This window comes from Lissotriton vulgaris, chromosome 4_1 (assembly GCF_964263255.1).
Source record: "Lissotriton vulgaris chromosome 4_1, aLisVul1.2, whole genome shotgun sequence".
Taxonomy (NCBI): domain Eukaryota; kingdom Metazoa; phylum Chordata; class Amphibia; order Caudata; family Salamandridae; genus Lissotriton; species Lissotriton vulgaris.
Genome location: NC_141691.1, coordinates 19,271,270 through 19,292,295, shown reverse-complemented (window position 1 = coordinate 19,292,295; position 21,026 = coordinate 19,271,270). Strand labels below are relative to the sequence as shown.

Sequence of the window (21,026 nt, the reverse complement as noted above, 5' to 3'; positions counted from 1 at the left end):
TTTTTATATATCCTATTATCTCTGTTTTTGCCTTTCCCTTGGACCATAGAGCGCCGTTATTGAGGACCCCCAGTGATGCCATTACCAAAAAAGAAGTACCTCCCATAAATCAGGTGCGTACCTTGTTTATCCAAATGGATATAGTTATCCATGTGGTTTGAACTGATAGTTCTAACAGAAGTCCTTTCTGGTGATGTGGACCTCGTTGCTTTGCCTCAGAATTATTCGCAAAGTTGCTCTATTTAATAAATAAACAACATACATATGCTTGATAAATATTATGTTAATTCTTTTATGACACAATGCTTTTGTTGTTTATAATGACACAACAAAAGCATTGTGTCATAAAAGAATTAACATATATAAAAAATTGCACTGTTTGAAAAACACAAGAATAGAGAAAGGCTTAAGGGAATGTACTGACAATGTGCATATATAGCAAGAAAATCTGTTCATCCTAGATTAAGGGGGTTAGGACATGAGTGCTCGCGAAAAAATGTCTTTTCATGTATTCTACTCGTTTGGTAACTTTGTGTTTTATGATTTTAATTGTTTAGAATCAGTCCTGATGAAGGCATACTAGAAAAAAGCCGAAACGCCGCGTCGACCTCTTGATTCTTTGACTTTTTAATATTGTGGTGATCATATTTATGAAAAATGTTTTTAATATGTTTTTATATTGTGTAAATATGTAATAAAATTTAAATATTGTGACCAAACGATTGTGTTTATATGCTTTTAATCTAAGAGCTTCCTATATATGTGTGCACTTGACGAAGTAAATGTATAATTTTGACTATATATATTTGAATGAATAGCCCATAACATTGTCACTGTCCTAGACCTGTGTTTCTTACGTGCAACTTTCCTAAAACTATTTCAAACAGAAATGTTTCCACACAATAGAACTTTTCTCAATATTTATTTAACATGTTGAAACAAGTATGTACATAGTTTGCCTTCCCCATGGTAAAAAACGCCCCTTATTGTAATTGTGACACCCACTGGTTCCACGCCAAGAGACAACATCCTGTCCCACGAACCTGGACGCGTGTTCTTTCTTTAATGACTTTAAGACATGACCTTTAGGTAGGAGTGTTGTGGGGGGTCCGGATAGCCGGTCAACTATCCGGCCTGTGGCGGAAAGGTCATGATCGGTGAGCACTAATTGGTAGATCCCTATGAGTGGGCGTCACCCATTACGGATGGGAGCGCTCGAGGGAGGTGGCCATTGGCCCCTCAACGGGTAGGCGGTCCCTTCTAAGGATGGGACGCCGAAAGGAAAGGAAAGGCGGTCAAGGCCCCTTCCTGGGTAGGAGGGGTCACAGCCCCCTCCTGGGGAATTTCCCGGGGCCAGGACGTCTGCGACGGCAGATGTGGTAATTTGTGTGGGGTTTGGGAGGGGGTCTACGCTACCTTCTAGATACCTCACACGAGTCCTCGAACGACCTTTAAGTGGCGTCGAGTTTATTGGGGCCCCCGTCAAGTCAAGGGAAATTGGTAGTTGCACTTGAGGTACACCTCTGTGCGGTCGCCCCTCACAAGTGAGGGGGATATTTCGGGTTTAGGGATCTTGACACCGGTTACGACCTTGCCGTTGGCCCTTAAACGTTAGGATGTACAATTTCAAAATTTCAAGTTAATGTTTTGTAGGATGTTAGTTCGGCTAGGAGAACCTTTGTATTAGAGAATATGTTAAGGTTAGCCAAACATCGCAATGTGGTAATGAAATTGTACATAATATGAAACTGTTATTTTAATGTTTTATTTTTGTTTCATATTTTAATAAATACGGCCGGGAGGGTCACTCCCTCCCGTCTTCCAAAAGTTCAGAATGGTTTCCGGTTTCCCATCCTTGGGGAGTGTGTTGAGAGGGGGTGGCGGGTATCGCGGCCATATGGAAAGGGGCGACCATTCGGTCCCCCCGAACGTATGGCCGAGTACCACGAGCCCCCCGGGAAGCCATTTTTGGGCGGGAGGCGAGCCTCGGCTGGTATGCCCGAAGCGGCGTAGCCGGGGCGCGCTGTTTCCCGCCCTCGAGTGGGCTGGCCTAGACACTGACGCGGCTGGCCATGCCCTAAGGGCAGGCAGGGGCGGGTTTACGCCCGCCCTGAAGACGGATAAAAGGAGCAACAAGCCAAGAACGCATCCTCTTGTTCCTGTGCTCTGAAGCTGCACCCCCTCGCTGCACGTGAGCTCGAGACGGAACGAAGAGCCAATTTTGAACCCACCCACCAGCCCCTGAGGACAGCCAGTTGTTTTGAATAAAGTTTTGATATGGTAATTCTATTTCTTGCAGGTTGTGGTGATTGTCGTGTTATTCTTAGTATGCAATAAAGAATGGTCAGCTACAATATGTTTTTCAAATAAAGTAATTCTGCACTAAGTATTGATCAGTAATCATACGTGAAATGGTTTATGGTTGTTTTGTAATTGAGTAATTTAGTTAAATTGTCGTATTTATTTTTGGTCGGGCGGTAAGGTCATGATCGGTGAGCACTAATTGGTAGATCCCTATGAGTGGGCGTCACCCATTACGGATGGGAGCGCTCGAGGGAGGTGGCCATTGGCCCCTCAACGGGTAGGCGGTCCCTTCTAAGGATGGGACGCCGAAAGGAAAGGAAAGGCGGTCAAGGCCCCTTCCTGGGTAGGAGGGGCTACAGCCCCCTCCTGGGGAATTTCCCGGGGCCAGGATATCTGCGACGGCAGATGTGGTAAGTTGTGTGGGGTTTGGGAGGGGGTCTACGCTACCTTCTAGATACCTCACACGAGTCCTCGAACGACCTTTAAGTGGCGTCGAGTTTATTGGGGCCCCCGTCAAGTCAAGGGAAATTGGTAGTTGCACTTGAGGTACACCTCTGTGCGGTCGCCCCTCACAAGTGAGGGGGATATTTCGGGTTTAGGGATCTTGACACCGGTTACGACCTTGCCGTTGGCCCTTAAACGTTAGGATGTACAATTTCAAAATTTCAAGTTAATGTTTTGTAGGATGTTAGTTCGGCTAGGAGAACCTTTGTATTAGAGAATATGTTAAGGTTAGCCAAACATCGCAATGTGGTAATGAAATTGTACATAATATGAAACTGTTATTTTAATGTTTTATTTTTTGTTTCATATTTTAATAAATACGGCCGGGAGGGTCACTCCCTCCCGTCTTCCAAAAGTTCAGAATGGTTTCCGGTTTCCCATCCTTGGGGAGTGTGTTGAGAGGGCGTGGCGGGTATCGCGGCCATATACATGTGTGTAACAGAAAAAATCTGAGAAAAGGCCAGAAAGCACCTGATTAAGAGGCACACCCAAGGAGCTGCTGGATGATACTCGCCAGTATGCCCACGTTATCATCATAGGTTGCTTCCATGACCAAACTGAATAAGAGATGGTGTGTACTGAAATTCCTTAGAGGTGGGAAATAAGGAAAGATGTACAAAGAATAAATCAAAAAATGTGGCAAACACTACTGAGAATACTAGTTCGCTCAGTACCCACTGGTCCCCCACCATGAAAAGAGTAGTATTATTCTCACAATTAAAATGGGGTACCACTCACATGCAGAGCATACTTTATGTGATGCTGTGAGTGTCCTCAGGTTAAAAGAAAAGCATTTATATGGCCCACTTTTAAACACGAAAGACCAACATGTTTCTTTGCCAGCCTGTTTTCAGCAACTTCATCAGGGCTGAAAACCACCACGTTAAAGGATTGCGTGCCAGAGGGTTGAGTATCTGCTTCAAGACTGCAATCGTGAGTGTCAACCGCGTCCTCGGGCAGCTTCAACTTCTGTGCTCCGTCCCGACCTGTACACAGATTGGTTTCCCCTTCAACCCTGATGAAGTTGCCAAAAACAGGCTGGTAACAAAACATGTTGGCCAATTAAGATGGGTGGACATGAAGCTGTTTTTTTTCTACTGTCTGTCACTTCCAGGCATACAAAAGAAATAATTCTCCCCACCCCATGGAAAATGATTCACATGAAGGGTTGTTGTTTTATATTAAAAAAAAAACATAATCTTTTTTTTTTAAATAAAGAAAAAACTATTTGGTCATGTTGCCAGTGCCCTGTACCAAACATTGAAAGACTTTGACAGAAACTAATTGGAGTGTGGTTCTTGACAATGCGTTATAAATGACCACCAGCTTTGTGGACATTTATGAATCTGTAGAGTGGTAACTCCACCCTGGTGATAGACAAATTTACTTCACCATCCTGGTGGGAAAATGTGCTGTACATTGGAATCTAAATCAGGCCAAACTTTTGATTGCTTTCCTAAAGACAGCTCCTTTAGGTTCTGCACTGAGGGTCAATTGTAAAGGATTCCATAGTTTTGCTGCAGCAATACAGAAGGATCTATCTCCAAACGTAGCGGTTTTGGCTGAAGGCAAGCAAACTAGAACTTCATTTTAGCACAAGAACCTATTTGGAGCAAAAGGTATATATTTGGATGTCATTAACTGTTCTGATGTAAAATATGAAGGACAACTATGCTAGCTTTAAAATATATTCTGGATCAGCTAGGCAGACAATGAAGAGATCTTATTGATTTTGAAATTAAATTGCTTATCAAAATGCGCAAAACTAATTTATGACAGCGTTTGGACAGGTTAACGTCTTTGGCCAGGTTAATGTCACTTACATAATTTAGCCTAAACTGAAACAAAGCATTTACCGAGGGCACATGCCAGTTTCCTCCAAAGAATAAAATTTAAATGATGCACAAGTGTTGGTTGTGAGTCAAGTGAGAGATTCACATAACGGTAAATTCCCAGATTTTACATAACTGTTATGGGAGAGGGAATGGGTACATAGATTTAGCGCTGCATAATAAGGAGCGAGTAAAACCCCACCTCAGTCTTTTGGGGATTTTCCTGAGAAAATATGTAGAATTCCACCGGGGTGAGAGAGCAAGGCAGACTGACAACATTTTTGCATTCTCTGAGGAGATGCACCCTCTAGTTCTAGACAGGGCAAATATGAATGTTGCACCATATTTCACTACTTTTCATGCAGCTAGCCACCTTGCTGTGCTGCAGGAAAGTACCATAGTTATCAATATATGGCCCATTCAGGTCCTAGCGCAACATCAGGTTCCCTTCTGTCATGGTGCAATGGTACCTACATTGTAGGCTGGATTGTTTCTGCACCTTCCTTCACAAAAACAATCCTCAGAGGCATTTTCCTATCTCTAAGTGTGCTGCAGATTACAGAACATATAGAAAGGAAAAAAAGAAGAGAAATCATATTTTTTCTTGTGATCCTGGTGAGGTGTTGGATTGAGCTGCATTCCCAGGTCGACCACTCATGGTAAATCTAGGAATGTGCCAAATCCAGGGGTGAATGCGTGGGAGCACCCATGCTCATCCAGGGTACCACTCCGTGGGGCAGAGTAACGCAAGGCAGCAATGTGCAGACCCATGCAAGGTAGCCTTGTGTGACTTGATCAATCTCACATGAGTGGCACAGGGGTGATGGAAAACCTTGATAAATCAGACCCTGGTGTCACTTGCATACGGATAGAACCGTGCACATAGAGGATGGAGACAGAGAGGCTGGTGTTCAAATGCTGGGCATATTTAAAATTAAATATGCTCCATTGGGGCCACCTTATGTGGCACCACAATCACTCTTACATCCCAAAGAACTCCGGTATGCTGTTTTCATTAGTTGAAACCATGGCGCATGGCACACATTCCTCATCAAAGAAGTTCCAAAAGTATGTTTGTATAATGATGTAAAGTGATAAGAGCATAATATGTGTTTGCATCCATTTTATGTTCATGTCTTTCCCTTGAGTTCTTATAATTTCACTATACAGAATCTAATAATTTTTCATATTATTATAAGTAATATATAAAGAAGAAATAAATACTCATAATTATATGGATAACCATTTTATAATATGATTAGGATGGGGTGGGCATAAGGGGTTAAAGGTATGTGGTTATGAGTGATAGGTTGAGATTAAGAAGCAAGCATGCAGGGGTTTAATGGTAAAAGGTTATGGTGAAGTGGCTTAAGAGTAAACATTTCATTATAAGGGTAAGAGATTAAATGCTGTTCAGCCTTTACATGGCAACAATTGGATTGCAGTTGGTAGTTATACAGTTATAGTTATATCAAGTAAATACAACTCATCCCCTAAGGTAACTATACAAATGTTGCAGTGATATTATCAATGCCATGATATGTTATATTGATTTGAATAGCGCTCTAATCATCTGAAAGGGTATCCAGGTACTTGGGAAGTTGTGATGGTGCGATGTACCCAAGGTGCGTATACGAAGAGGTAGGAAGTCAACTTCTTGCTGAACTCAAGAAGTAAGAAGGAGGCTCTGATATTTTGAGGGAGGTTGTTTCATTTCTTGTTTGCAGTGTAGGAGAATGAGTGACCTCCAGTTTTGCTTTTGTGGATGTGGGAAATGTGTGCTAGAGAGAGGCAGGCATAATGTATATGTCTGGTTGGTTGGTGAAAGTGTATGTTCTGGTCCTGTGTTGTGTGGGCTTTATATGTGTGAGTGATACATTTTTAATTTGCTTTGTCAGTGAGTGGAAGGTCGAGTATGAGTCTTGCAGAGGTGTTCTGAATTCTGTGTAGGAGTTGTTTAGAAATTTCACCATAGCAAGTGTTGCAGTAGTCCAGCCTGCTAGTGATGAGTACTTGCATGACGTCCTTCTGGTGTTCTGAGGCCACCATTTGAAGATCTTTTACAATATGTATAACATGTGAAAACAGGAGGTGCACACTACATTGACTTGAGCCATTATTTTGAACTTGCCATCTAGAATGAGACTTAGATTTATATTGTGGACTGTGGGAGTTCTTCCTATCTCCACCGACCACAATGTGGACTCCCATGGAGAGGTCTTGTTGCCAAAGGTTAGTACTTCTGTCTTGCTGGAATTGAGTTGCAGGAAGTTCGACCACAATTAGTCTGTTACCATGGTCATGCAGTTGATGAATTTAGTCCTGGTGGTAAGTTGTGTGTCATCAGTGTAGGCGATGGTGGTGATATCTTTAGATCTGATGATGGTGGCCAGTGGTGTCATGTATATGTTGACATAGGTGGGGCTAACGGACGATCCCTATGGCACTCCACATAGGGATCTCTCAGTCTCTGCTGTGAATAATGGCAGTTTGACCCTTTGTGTGCGTTCTGTGAGGAAGTATCAGATCCCTCTAAGAACAGTTCCTTGTATGCCACTCTCGTGGAGTCTTATGATGATGTGGGTGTTATGGTAAACAGTGTTGAAGGCCACAGAGAAGTTGAGTGGGTGAGGGTTGCTGTTTCTCCTCCCCTTGATGATTTGAATGTCGTCAGTGGCCTTGATAAGTGTGGTTTTGGTGCTGTGGTTCTTTCTGAATTCTGATTGAGTGTTGTTTAGATCATGGTGAAGTTCAAGGTGGGTTGCTTGTTGATAGCCTTCTAAATTTCTATGGATGGATAGGGAAGCAGAGAGATAGGTTGAATGCTGCTAATTTGATTCACGCATGTGGTGGACTTTCTGAGGATGGCATTGATTCTTGCCTGTTTCCATCCATAGTAAAAGGTGGGGGACATGAAAGTTGTGTACATTATGTGGGTCAGGGTGCTGCTGGTTTTTGAGTGAGATCGGGTGTCCCCTATCATGGATAATCACAGAGGGATGCATTTTCTGGTGCTTGAGTAGATTTTCGACTCGACCAGCAGCAAAATCAACTCGAATGGCTGTGCACTCTTGCACACCACATGCTGCCATTTGTGCTGATTTTTCAGCAGTGTTCATGCAACGGGCATTGAATTGCAGCACAGACAGTGTGACATGCATATTTCCACTCATTTGTGGAACTGCAGAGTTCTTATATTGCTCCATAGCAAGACCACTGACTAATTGTCAGTGAAATTGCTCTCCCTCCCTCTCAGCTCCACCATTAACTGAGGCCTTCCCCTGAGCCGCTGCACTCTCGAGTGTTGGCGTTCGAGGCCCTACTCCACGCCAAGGTTTCACCTGCACCTCATCCCTTGTGGTCCAGTAGACCTCTGTCTCCATTCTCTTGCTCCACTTTTTCTCGCCTTTTTCACTTGTTTTGTTCCTCATTTCTATCTCCCCCTTCATTCTCCTTCAGGGTCTTTCCTCCAGTTTCTGTTGTTTTCCCCTAATTTCAAGCTCCCCCTTCACTCTCCCTCTGTGTCTTTCCTCTGTTTTGCACTAATTTTTTATCCTCATCTCAATCTCCCCCTTTCAATCTCCTGTGTCCTTTGTGTCTTTCCTCCACTCTTTCTTGTACTTTTGCTGCTTATTTGCACTTCTCTCTCTTTTTGCCTTTTTCCTTTTGCCTTTTTTAGCCCATTTTTCCACGCCACTGCTGCTCCCGTGGCCCCTCCCCCCTGCACGACCAGTGCGACCGGCCCAATCCAGCTCCCCTCCCCGCCTCCCAGCCCTCCCCGACCCCTACTTCATGGCCGCACCACCGGGCGCCAAAGGCAAGCCTGTCTTAGCTCGTCCGCGACACGACTGCGATCAGCACCAGGAACCCTTGATCTTTGCATTGCCTACGCCGACACCCATGGACCCTTCAGCTGTCACCACTTCCGGCACACCTGCAGCAGACAACCAACACACTGAACCCTCACTGACCACCCCCGACACACTGAAGCCAGCAATCAACAACTGGACAGCCCTCAGCACCGAAGCCACACTGAAGACAGCAAAGTCAATCAACTCCGAGGCCAACATGGACCCTTTCCCCACCACATTTTCAACAGAGCCGCTGACACCATCGGACCCTACTTCCTGCTCCCGTTCCCAGCTAAAGTAATTGAGAAAGCCATCAACAGCCAACTGATCACATTCATCGAAGTGCACAACATCCTCAACTTTTCTCAATCCGGCTTCAGAAAAAACCTCAGTAAAACACCCTCCTTCCAGCTGCAGATGACATCCGTACCTTACTGGACAATGTAGAAACAGTAGCCCTCAGGCTCCTCGACCTCCCAGCAGTGTTCGACACAGTCTCTCACCGCACCCTAATATGCAGACTCCACAATACAGGGATCCAAAAGAAGGCCCTCGACTATATCTTCTCCTTCCTCTCTGGCAGAACACAGCGGGTCAGACTCCCCCAATTCCTTTCAGACCCTACACCTACCACATGCGGAGGCCCCCAGCCCTAGCCCTACCCTCTTCAACGTCTACATGGCTCCGCTCACCCCATTGTCAGAACCTACAGACTCAACATTGTGTCATATGCAGATGACACCCAACTCATCCTCTCCCTCTCCAGCAAACCCAACACTGCCAGACTCAACTTTCGAGAAGGCATGGAAGCCATCACCAAATGGATGAAAAACAGCTACCTACAACTAAACACAAACAAAACGGAATTACTCATCATGGGCCCGAACCCAGAATCCTGGAACTACACCTGGTGGCCTCCCGCCCTCGGAAGCCCACCCACCCCCACGGACCACGCACGCAACCGGGGAATCATCCTGGACTCAGAGCTCAAAATGGACCGCAGACCTACTCTGTCTCGTCCTCCTGCTTTCATACCCTCCGTCTCCTACGTAAGACCTTCAAATTGATCCCGCTCAAACACAGAAAGACCGTCACTCACACCCTGGTCACCAGTAGGCTCAACTACGGCAACGCACTCTATGACAGAATAAACAAAAACCTGATCCGAAAGCTACAGAACATCAAAAACGCCACTGCAAGACCTCAAGGACCTCAAACTGCCAAGCCACTGCCACATCTCCCAGCACCTGCGCACAATCCACTGGCTCCCCATCAAAGCTTGAGTCAGCTTCTAGATACTAACACATGCTAACAAGGCCCTCCACGACACCATACCAGCATACCTGAACAGCCAACTCAAAGTCCTCGCACCCCAAAGGACCCTACAATCAGCCCAGTTCTCTTACGCCGCGGTCTCCCACACCAGAAAGACCAGATCAGGAGTCCGCTCCTTCTCCTTCCGCACGGTCAGAGCCTGGAACAACCCTCTGCTCCACCTCAGACAGATAACAATGCTACCCATCTTTGCAAGAAAAATCTAAACCTGGCTCTTCGACAGACCCCGTCCTTTGATGGACTGGAACCTGCGAACCCCCTCACACTCTCATTGCCTTGAGACCCTTACGGGTGAGTAGTCGTGCTTAAAAAACACCTGATTTGATTTGAACTCCATGGAATCCTGCAGAGTAAAGCTCTGTGACTTCAACCTACAAAATCAAAGGCAGCCATATTCTTTTTACAACACCTTATGAGTGTTTTGGGTTAGGCCCTCAACTATCAGTAAGGATAGTATATGATAGGATGTGAATTTGTAGAGCGCGAATTGCTGCCCGGAGGCGTCCAAGCGCTAAGGAGCAGGTTGTTTGGTTATTGTAATGTAATGTAATGTAATGATGTCTTGTAAAGCGCATGAAGCACCCCACATGGGGTATCTCCGTGCTGTAGACCGCTGGGGAACCCGTCCTGGCTTTCCCTGTGAGATGGTCCCTACTGGGTATCTCCAAGGTGAAACCAGGCATCCCCGGCGTATGTGGGGGGCCGTTGTGGAGATGAGGCAAGCTAATGCCCAGAGTTGCCGAGTGTGATCCCTGGTTAGGGTAGGCACCGAGTTTTATCGAGTCCGCTGACCCTGGTCCACGACCCTGCCGCGTCGGGAATTGAACCCTGGTCTCTGGCCGTCTTCTGCTTCCGGGTCTGCCGCCTCTAACCAGTAAGCCACTCCACTCCACATTATTCTGTACCTATATGCACTTTCTTCAAATGGTAATAGTTAAGGAAATGTATTTATTTTTACATATTTTTTTTAATGTTTAAGTAGTACACCTCTAGTACGTAGGAAATACTGATATTTTTGAAAACTACCTTTTTAAATATTTGTAAGTAGTGTAGAAATGTCTTGGCATTCCTGCAGAACTCAGTCCAATACATTTTTGAAAGGGTTGAATATGTAGAAAATTGTAGTACACTATGTTAATGTATTACATTTTTTTTTTTCTACATATTTAACTTTTTTCTTACCTATTAGCACTTTAATAAAAGTATAGATAGGAAGAAAATATAAAACCTAGTACTTACCTATATCTAAGCCTCTAACTCAAAACACAGGCCAAAAATCACAGAAAACAACGATTACATCGCACTACACTTACAACGCAGGCATTACATCGCAACCTCATTTACAACACATGACACTACAATGCAGGCATTACAACGCATACCATTACAACACACGACACTACATTGCATGTAACTACAATGCAGGCATTACAATGCATACCATTGGAGTTAGAGTAGTAATTGTTAACCCCTACATTATCCAACACTTACCCTACTGTTGCACACCCTGGAGTTACACTAGTAATTTGTACCCCTCTACTATCCAATACTTACCTTAAATGCAATTTGATGGTTTGCATTGTAATGGTATGCGTTGTAAAGGTAGTATGCGATGTAATGGAATGCGTTTTACAAATATTTTTTTAAATTGCGATGTAGTGTCATGCGATGTAATGGAATGCATTGCAGTGGATGCTGCAATGTGAAAACCGCTTTGTACAGTGCATGAGTTGTAAATGTATGCATTGTAACATCATACATTAACAAATTACCATTGAAACAGATATCACTAAGTTCAAATGACTTATGAGCAATGCTCCCTCTAATGTTTTTCCTCTGTGTGAGACAGTGTGAGATCTCTGTGCGCTCCAGCCACGGCAATGTGTGCCAAGAACCTGACCGCATGTGTGGGTACAGTGACAGGGGTTCTGACTTGGGGTTCCTGCTTGATTGTGCAGATAAGTGACCTATATACTGGAATGGAGGAGGTCTGTTTGATAGGGAAGGCAGAGCCAGACTGGGAACCAAAAGTAGCCCTGGCAATTCAGCTGCACCGGCTCCCACCCCCAAGAGTGTCAAACACTACTGCTTAAACCCTGTCCCCAGCACTGTCACTGGAAAACTGCCCGAGCAAGGAAACTGGCCCCAACTGCTCCAAAAATGACACCCACCCTTTCAGCCTCGCAGGCAAATGCCTGATGCCTGCTAAGGCCAGTCCAGTAAGGGGGGTGGCCTTGGTATTGGTGACTGGCATACAATGGTTGTGTCATGTTCAAAATGATAATGTGCAGTGCCGAGCATCTGCAGCCACAACACATCTACACTAACATATATTAGGAATATGTGACAACCGGCCTCATTCCACAGCACCAGTGAACCTCTGTTCTCCAAGGTAACTACACAGTGGCGCTCAGGGACATCTTTAGGATTTTAAGGGCCCTCAGCCAAACAGATTTTGGGGGCCTCTGTGCGGATCAGCTTTACATGTATGATCCTGTTTCAGCTTTCCCATGTCCTTTTGGCCAGATCTCAAACAGTGCACAGACACACTTGTTCAAATTCCAAATGTGTTTATAGTTAATATTCAGGGATAGTGATGTATTTTTCCTATATTGTAACACGATGGAAACTCACTAATACTACTGTAAATAATCAATGTGACTTCCTCTCATTTCTCATATCTGAGATCCTGTTTGGATCTAAAAGAAACATTTTTTATGGATGTTGAATTAAACAAAACACATTTGTCATAAAATGTCTGTAATACAATTTCACACATTACCCAGATTACAAATAAATGAAAGGATAATGCTATTTTCAATAATCTGTTTAAGAATTATTCAAGGTCATCAGGGCAAGACGTTCTGCAGAACAGAGCAGGCTCTACCAAGGCAGGGGTTACTCCAGTCTTTAAAACTAATAATCATGAGTTAACTCAGCTCCGAAGATGGTTTCCTGTATACACAGTTGGGTGTACATAGAAGTCCACAACGTGTGCTTTCAGAGTCACTATTATTTGTGATGTTAAAAGCACACATGGTGCTTTTAGGATTGCTCCGGGCTTTCAGTGGGATGAAAAAACTGTGGGTTATCTCAAAGGGGCATGCCTGATGTAATAAAGGGCGTGACTTAAAAACACGTAAGCTAAAAATATGTACTTAGCATAGTGTGCCGTGCGTACATTATTGTGCTGCCTCTGTCATTGCATCCAGATGTATAATACAAATAACATCATACCGGGACTATTGGATTTGTCAACGTGTGTTGCATAAGATAGATAAGCAAAACTAAGACTGTGTTGAATATAATATTGAAATGCCTCAGTTTTGAAATTATCAGATTGTGAACAAATTATAATAAGTCCCCTGAAGTTACACCAAAAACGCTTTAAGCAGTTGCACTGCTGCAGAGCTGAGATTTGTTTTTACCCTGCGGATGAGGGCAAACATGAAGAACCTGATAGGCACCTGTCTCAGCACGAGTTTTTAAAAACAAAGCATCAGCAGGACCAGCACACTTAACCCCTTCCAGGCTGATGACGAGCTGGGCTTGTCATGGCGTAGCCTCCTCGCACGCTGATGACGAGCCCAGCTCGTCACGTAAAGTGCGATTTAAAAAATCTCAGCGCAGGAGCGGAATTCCGCTAGCGCGCATGAGGTTAAATCCTGGATGTATGTCATTACAACATATACTTTTACAATGTATGCCATTGCAACAAAAGGTTTACAACGCAACATCCATTACAACGCATTCCATTACAACGCATACTACCTTTACAATGCATACCATTACAACGCATACCATTACATAGCATGTATGGTAAGTATTGGATAGTGTAGGGTTAAAAATTATTATTCTAACTTCAGAGGGTGCAACAGTAGGGTAAGTGTTGGATAGTGTAGGGGTAAAAATTACTATTCTAACTCCAGTGGGTTCAACAGTAGGGTAAGTGTTGGATAGTGTAGGCGTAAACATTACTATTCTAACTCCAGTGGGTTCAACAGTAGGGTAAGTGTTGGATAGTGTAGGGGTAAAAATTATTATTCTAACTCCAGGGGGTGCAACAGTAGGGTAAGTATTGGATAGTGTAAGGGTACTATGCGTTGTAATGGTATGCGTTGTAATGGTATGCGTTGTAGTATCATGCTTTGTAATGGTTGTGTTGTAATGGCATGCGTTGTTATGGATGTTGCGTTGTAAAAGTTTTGTTGTAAAGGTTGTTTCCCTAAAGCCCTGGGCTTGCTCCATGGTTATTGTTAATAGAGCCTGGCTGCAGACAGATTGTGTGCATTTGCTAAAGTATACTTGTTAATTGTAAAAGCAGGACGTGTGCTTTCAGAATCACTAACATATATTAGTAATTGTAAAAGCACAAGTTAAGTGTTTAGGCTTGCTGCATGCCTTTTGTTAGTAGAGAGCAGCTTGCGTGCCTTTTTGATAGTGTTCATGTTAATTGCAGAACCCGACATACTAATACACTGGGCAGCGATTAACATGAAAACTTGCAATCTTTTAACAAAAGGCGTGCAGCAAGCCTGAAATATGATGTGTCCTTTCACAGTCACTAATCTATATTGGTGATTGTGAAAGCACATGTCTTGCTTTTAGGCTTGCTTCATGCCTTTTCTTAATAGAGCGCGGCTGGGGGGAGATAGCTGCTTTTTTAAAGTGTTCAGGTTGATTGCAGCACCCGTCATGGTTCTACAGGGCACTGCGAATAACATGAATACTTGTATGTCGGGGATGTGGTGTGTGTGTGCGTGCTTTAAAGAAGATACTGCACACTCCGAGTGATATGGGTGCGCGCATTTGTGCGCATCATTCAGGGATCAATGGGTCTAGCCTACAAGTGGTATCCTCAAAGTCCTGGCTGGAGTCAGAGTGTACTACTCCGTGCTTGTTGGAAATTGGGTTTGTGGTTGAGTGGGGTGAAACTCTACTCAAACAGCAACCACATTTTGTCAGGATGAAACACAAGAAAAACCAAATTTAACCTGTGCTGAACCCTCTGGTAGCGTGGTAAAAAGCATTAAACCTTAAAAAATATTTGGCACCAACTTGACAACTATCCAATCAGTGGTACCAGAGATATGCAAGTTTTAAAGATTTAAGTAAAAACAGTGCCTATACGCACTATCACCAACTATAGATATATAGTCACATTAGACTGGGAAAAAGCCACAGGTTCAGGCCAATTGCGATGCAGCACTGGTCAAATACAAATACTCAGTTAGACCCTCTAAAGAAGAGTACCTTAAAGTCTGGTTGTAAAGTGTTGCAAGATCCCACGCTAAGGATCAGTCTTTTGTGAGGTGATTGCATTATATTTCTCAAAGTCACTGTTCACTGAGCTGCTAATTGGTTGTTAATTACCTCAACAACACTTGCATTTGAATTTTCCAGTCTCTCAAATTCCCCTAGGTTGCCTCTTATGCAATGCAGGAGGATGTGCGTGGAATGTCTAATGGTAGCCATGACATAGGCACGGTAATAGGAACCAGACCAGGTTTGAGCAGCCACACATAAGCCCCATGCTGCAGAAATAATAGGTTCTGGTCTGATTAGCAGAGATATTGAGACTAAACGTTGTGCTTTTCAACTTACTACATTTCTTCTCTTAAAGGAGTTAGGCTGCGGGCTGATTGTGGGACATTGTGTAAATATTTATGTTAATTGCAGTGCACGGCAGTGCTGCAATTAACAAATATTTTCACAAACAGCCCCCAGCTGCACTTCATTAAGAAGGAAATGCAGCTAGTGCAGGAACCACTGCAACCAGGAAATTATCAATTTGCTATGCCTCACATTTTAAAAGCTGCAGCGTGAATGCTCTCCTGGGATATGCTGTGGGTACACACAGCACTGCACGCTCGGGGGAAAAGACCTGCAGGTACGCAACTTACTGGCAACACTGCTTATGATTTTGAAAGTACTAACCCTAGTTACCTCCACTACCCAAAAGGATAATCTGAACACCATAATATAAAAGCTTGTTAAATTTCATCCAAATCTGCTCAGCCATTTTTAACTGGTATCTACAATACATACTTCTATGTAATGTGCAAAAGAGTAAAAACACGCTTTGGGTCACTCCTTTTTTATGTGCACCCCGTTAACCAATCACCACAAAATCTTGTATCCTCTGCCAATGTAGTAAAAACTATAGGCATGCACAGTTTTGAAGAAATTCATTAAATTGGAACAAAGCTATTACGGACAATCTTCAGAGGGATTACCGCCTCTGGAAATCCTAACTACATTGTGATAATTCTGTATAAGGGAGTTTTGTCACTCTAACTTCCAGACTGTAAGCAGGCAGGGATAGACCAGTTACTCCAAGACAGAAGGTTTTGGAAAATATGTTGATTACTGAAACATTGTATATTGATTACTGTGATCAAGAGAGGGAGGTGGCAGCTCCTCGGGTAGTGATTGGGGATCTGTTGAAGATGTGCAACCAGTTGAAAGGGAGGTGAGAATTCTCTGAGCATTACACTCAGATGTAGTGTCCAGGGGTGATGATACAATCTAAAAGAAATGGTGCAGGAGGGCAGTAATGCAGTTATAAACTGATATATTGATCACAGGAAGCCTGGAAAATAATGTATTAGTAAGTACAAACATCATTCAGAATGCTTGTGTATGTGCGCACATGTATGTGTGGTGCATGCGTATGTGTTTGTGTGTGTCTCTATGGAGCACTTGCTATCAAGACTGGACCAGTCACAATTGTGTTTAATGTCTGTGTCATACAAACCCCATATGGGTGAGAGCCTCATTCACTATAGGGACAGAACCTCCTACAGCCTTGTATGTTTTAAATTAATTTAAATTGGAGTTTTTAAAATGCTTTAATCTTGAAAAATTTACTTTATTCTTCAGCACAACATACCACAGTGTCAAAGTGTATGGGGAGTTATTATTATAAAGTTGCATTTTGTGCAAATTGATGGCTAGTGTATATATATATATATATTCACTGAAAAAACCATAGGTTTCACACCAGTTATAGTTAGCTGGAAATTTTACTGATATAAAACCATTGAAATTCCCACGTTATAGTTAGTCGGACTCACTATAACTTGCGCGTGCAATGCACTGCTGATGACGTCACATATTACATCACTCATGACATGGTCAGTGACATCACTCATGACATCACTGATGACACCATCCAGTGAATATGTGTCTTTCTGAAAAATAAATATTAGTGAGTTATGTTTAAATATTTAAATACATATATTAGTGTTTCACTTTGTGTATAAGTGGCTACATGTGTTGATAAGTAGCTACATGCGTATGTATATGGGTTATTTGATATTTTTATTAGTATTAGTATGAGTGTCTATATGGTTTGGTGGAGGTATTACTTAGCACATAGATGCATGAGTGACTGACTCTTTGTTTGTATGTGTTTTGAAGACAGCATATGTACAGGACTGTATGGGTGGATGAGTGTCTATATGTGTTTGTTAGTGAGTGAATGACTGTCTCACTAGTGTCTTTATCAGTAACTACATATGTTTTAATCTAGTATATATGAATATTGATGTATATAACTGATTGATGTATATAACTGAGTATATGTGAGAGTAAGAGATTGTAAGATTTCCTGTTTAAATAAGTATAAAACACTACCCCCAGCATGACCCTACACTACGCAAACACTACAACACTACCCAAAACCCTAAAACACTACACCCCAGCATGACCCTACACTACGCAAACACTACAACACTACCCTAAACCCTAAAACACTACCCCCAGCATGACCCTACACTACGCAAACACTACAACACAACCCTAAACCCTAAAACACTACCCCCAGCATGACCCTACACTACGCAAACACTACAACACTAACCTAAATCCTAAAACACTACCCCCAGCATGACCCTACACTACGCAAACACTACAACACTACCCAAAACCCTACAACACTACACCCCAGCATGACCCTACACTACGCAAACACTACAACACTACCCTAAACCCTAAAACACTACCCCCAGCATGACCCTACACTACGCAAACACTACAACACTACCCAAAACCCTAAAACACTACACCCCAGCATGACCCTACACTACGCAAACACTACAACACTACCCTAAACCCTAAAACACTACCCCCAGCATGATCCTACACTACGCAAACACTACAACACTACCCTAAACCCTAAAACACTACCCCCAGCAAGACCCTACACTACGCAAACACTACAACACTACCCTAAACCCTAAAACACTACCCCCAGCATGACCCTACACTACGCAAACACTACAACACTACCCTAAACCCTAAAACACTACCCCCAGCATGACCCTACACTACGCAAACACTACAACACTACCCTAAACCCTAAAACACTACCCTCAGCATGACCGTACACTACGCAAACACTACAACACTACCCAAAACCCTAAAACACTACCCCCCAGCATGACCCTACACTACGCAAACACTACAACACTACCCTAAACCCTAAAACACTACCCCCAGCATGACCCTACACTACGCAAACACTACAACACTACCCAAAACCCTAAAACACTACACCCCAGCATGACCCTACACTACGCAAACACTACAACACTACCCTAAACCCTAAAACACTACCCCCAGCATGACCCTACACTACACAAACACTACAACACTACCCTAAACCCTAAAACACTACCCCCAGCATGACCCTACACTACGCAAACACTACAACACTACCCAAAACCCTAAAACACTACCCCCAGCATGACCCTACACTACGCAAACACTACAACACTACCCAAAACCCTAAAACACTACCCCCAGCATGACCCTACACTACGCAAACACTACAACACTACCCAAAACCCTAAAACACTACACCCCAGCATGACCCTACACTACGCAAACACTACAACACTACCCAAAACCCTAAAACACTACACCCCAGCATGACCCTACACTACGCAAACACTACAACACTACCCAAAACCCTAAAACACTACCCCCAGCATGACCCTACACTACGCAAACACTACAACACTACCCAAAACCCTAAAACACTACACCCAGCATGACCCTACACTACGCAAACACTACAACACTACCCTAAACCCTAAAACACTACACCCCAGCATGACCCTACACTACGCAAACACTACAACACTACCCAAAACCCTAAAACACTACCCCCAGCATGACCCTACACTACGCAAACACTACAACACTATCCTAAACCCTAAAACACTACGCCCAGCATGACCCTACACTACGCAAACACTACAACACTACCCTAAACCCTAAAACACTAGCCCCAGCATGACCCTACACTACGCAAACACTACAACACAACCCTAAACCCTAAAACACTACCCCCAGCATGACCCTACACTACGCAAACACTACAACACTACCCTAAACCCTAAAACACTAGCCCCAGCATGACCCTACACTACGCAAACACTACAACACAACCCTAAACCCTAAAACACTACCCCCAGCATGACCCTACACTACGCAAACACTACAACACAACCCTAAACCCTAAAACACTACCCCCAGCATGACCCTACACTAAACAACCACCACAACTCTACACTACACTAACACAACACTACACTACACAACACTACACTACACTACACAATCACTAACCCACGAAAAAATTAACACAAACCCACTTACCTCTCTCGTCATCGTGGTTTTCACAACGCAAATGCATTTACCTTACATGCCTTTAAAACGTAATTCTTTGTAAAGGCATGCGCGATAAATGCACATGCGTTTTGAAAAAATGCGGGATAATGGTATGCGAGCTCAATGACCTTGCGGGATAATGGTATGCGGACTGAAAGTCTGTGGGATAAAAAATGCGGGAAAATGGCTGCAAACCATGATTAGCAGCAGACTTCCCTGGTGAGCACTAGCTTTACTACAGTGATCTAATGAGCAACTAGAGTGCTAACATTCCGAATTTATGGCAAATGTGTGACACATCTGAATGCCTTCTTGATAGAACCAAAGTAAACAAGCATTGAAAATGCAATAGATCTCGCCCTCGTTTAAGTTAAAGCCATTCTGTTTGTAATGAGGTGGCTTTTTAGCTTTGCTTTTATTAGTGTTTTTAAAACTGTCATGTAAATAACATGCATATGTATGCATATATGTATATGTATGCATGCATTTATATTTATATAGATATGCAGATTACATATGTTTATATATGTATATTACCTACTGGCGATAGCCAGTGGGTATATATAGTTAGGATTTTTTCTCTATGGGATTTCTGAAAATTCTATGTCTAATAACTTTGGCGTTTGTGGACGGAATTGGCTGAAATTTTCAGGAAAATGGCACATTTTTTTTCTGAGCAGCCCCTGAAAATTTGGTGGGGTTTCGTCAAGGGGGGGCCGAGAACAAAGGGGGGTCCCAAAACGCGTTTTTCCCATTCATTTTTCCATAGGGCGGTTGGACTCACTTTTAGCTCGAACGGCTGAATAGATTTACATGAAACTTGGCAAAATTGTAGATATGGTTTGCCCGACGTGCCTTTGCTATGTCTCAATATATGTGCTCCAGTGGATTTTGAGAAATTAACGTTTAAAAAAATATATATATCTGTGACAGCGCTCCGGTTAGCGCCCCGGTTCGCGTACCTGACGCGTAACGGAACTTCGCGAAGCGAATCTGATTGGCTCTCCGGTGTCTGTCAAAAGTCTAAACAAACCGGAGCGGCCGCCATCTTGTCTCTCGGTACGATCGAGAGACAAGATGTGGTGAAAAACGAAGGGGGAAATGAAGGAAAGGGGGCAAGGTAGACCACTCCTGACCCCCTAGGATTGATGAGGGGGATATTAAAGTGCCCCGCGGGGCAAAAAATTTTGCGATTTTACGCCGTAGAGGCGCGTCCCGGTACGCGAACCGGGCAACTCACCGGGCAGCTAACCGGGCAGCTAACCGGCAGCGTAGCTGTCAACATTGTAAACAGTCCGGAGCGGCCGCCATCTTGTCTCTCGGTAGGTTCGAGAGACAAGATGTGGTGAAAAAAGAAGGGGGAAATGAAGGAAAGGGGGCAAGGTAAACCCCTCCTGACCCCCTAGGATTTATGAGGGGGATATTAAAGTCCCCCGCAATTTTTCGCGGTAGAGGCGCTTCCCGGTACGCGAACCGGGCAGCTAACCGGCAGCGTAACGGGAGTCCGCCATCTTGTGTTTTT

The 21,026-nt window shown here is 43.6% G+C and overlaps 1 protein-coding gene across 1 annotated transcript in view; it reads left to right on the top strand.

Annotated features, from left to right (window-relative positions):
* LOC147718246 (nicotinamide N-methyltransferase-like) overlaps window positions 1–21,026 on the top strand; it is a 119,147-nt gene that overhangs the window by 57,701 nt on the left and 40,420 nt on the right. The gene's annotated exons all lie outside the window — the stretch shown is intronic.